Source organism: Onychostruthus taczanowskii, unplaced genomic scaffold (genome assembly GCF_017590055.1).
Source record: "Onychostruthus taczanowskii isolate IOZ18803 unplaced genomic scaffold, ASM1759005v1 scaffold3, whole genome shotgun sequence".
NCBI classification, from domain to species: domain Eukaryota; kingdom Metazoa; phylum Chordata; class Aves; order Passeriformes; family Passeridae; genus Onychostruthus; species Onychostruthus taczanowskii.
Window position 1 is genome coordinate 2,653,374 of NW_024500349.1, and position 1,575 is coordinate 2,654,948.

Genomic DNA, 1,575 nt, shown 5'->3' on the forward strand with positions numbered 1-1,575 from the left:
TGTAGTTATAAAACCACTTAGTTAAATTACACTTCTCACTGTAAAAGGGGATTTGGGTCCACTCTTTCCCAGTTAAACCAGTGTATGAGGTGGTTCAGGAGCTGGATCATAATCATCCTTGAGGTCCAGAAGAGCATGTGCTAGAGGGTAGGGTACCAGCTGGGAGAACTGGGAACTAGGCCATATGCTTTTTCCCCATGGAGACAGAGTTGATTGGTATTTGTTTTGTGATTTTTTTTTTTTTTTAATTTTTCCCTGTGGTAAATTTCAATATTTGCAGGAATTGGCTCCATACAGAATATTCTATGCATCAGAAAACAAGCTGCCGGTGCAACCTACTCCTCTGCACACCCTGCTCTCCTTGGCCCCCTGCCCCGTGCATCTCCAGCAGCAATTCTGTCGGGGCAAAGACTTTGCGGTGATTTGGGGTTCTTCATCTACGAAGTTTCTTGATGCTTCCCGAAAGCATTCACGGGTGCTTACTTCCTGCCGGAGCTCTGTGCTGACTGTGAATGGAAAGTAGCAAATAATTACAAAAAAAAAAAAAATTAAAAAGCACAGAAGAATTCGCGTTTTTCTGGAAGGGATTAAAAAAAAAAAAAAGTTATTTCCCATGATGAGGGCGGCGGGGGGGGGAAACCGAAACCCCAAAAGGTATTTCCCAGCGCCTCGCACGCGGAGCTCTAGGAATGAGTCAGGGCTCTCAGTGCTGCCGCAGCCGGCGGAGCCGGCGCCCGTGCAGCGCCGAGCGCGGCGGGGCCGGGCCGGGGCCGGGGCCGGGCCGGGCCCTGCCGGGACCCCCTGGGGCACTCGCCCCGGGCCATGCCTGGCCGCGGCGCTCGCGGCGACCCTTGCGGTATGCGGCTGCCTTTGGCAGGGGCACATGAAGGATTTCATTGAGTGTGAAGACAGAGAGCAGAGACAGAAAGCAGAAGGAGGCGGCTGCAGCCTTTGTAGTCGGGGAGGAATGCGGAAATGTTGAAGCACTATGTCAAACTTTTTTGAAACGGGGTCAAGTCACATTCAGCCAGCGTGGGAAAGCAAGGGGAAAAAAAAGTTGAGGAGAGGGAAAAAAAAAAAAAAAAAAGGCAGCAAGCTGCTGCTGCTCCCAGGCAGAACAGAGGCCGGGGGAGCGAGCGAGGAGCGGCAGCGCAGCGCCGGGGCAGCGGCGGAGCGGCGGCGGCGCCGAGGGCCGGTGCCCGAGCCCCGCACCGCAGGCTGCGGCCGGTGGGGCTGCGATCGTGGCGCTGCAGCTCCCCGGGGGCCGCCGGCCGCGATTTTTATTTCGCGTTTTCCTTTTCCCCGGGCAGGGTGGGGGCGGGAGGAGCGGGCTGGGGGACGAGTGCGAGCTCCTTCTGCGCCAAGGTGCAGCCCGGCGGCGGCGGCGGCAGGAGGATGCGAGCCGAGGGCGGCCGAGCCGCGGATCAGCTACCTGTGTGGCCCGGGCGGCCGCTGCCGGGACCTGCCGGAGACATCGCCATGTGAAGGGGCAGACCCCGGGCCGGCTCTCCACCCCGCCTCGCTCAATGGGAGGTTTGTGTTAGAGAGGACTCACCCCCTCCCTCCCCCCCCCTC

General features: G+C 58.3%; 1 protein-coding gene across 1 annotated transcript in view; it reads left to right on the plus strand.

Moving 5' to 3' along the window:
• The first annotated feature begins 1,106 nt into the window (after nt 1–1,106).
• CDK6 (cyclin dependent kinase 6) overlaps nt 1,107–1,575 on the plus strand; it is a 135,655-nt gene continuing 135,186 nt past the window's right edge. Inside the window, exon 1 of the mRNA XM_041408441.1 lies at nt 1,107–1,533. The gene's annotated coding sequence lies outside the window, so the exon portion shown is untranslated. The remainder of the gene's footprint in view (nt 1,534–1,575) is intronic.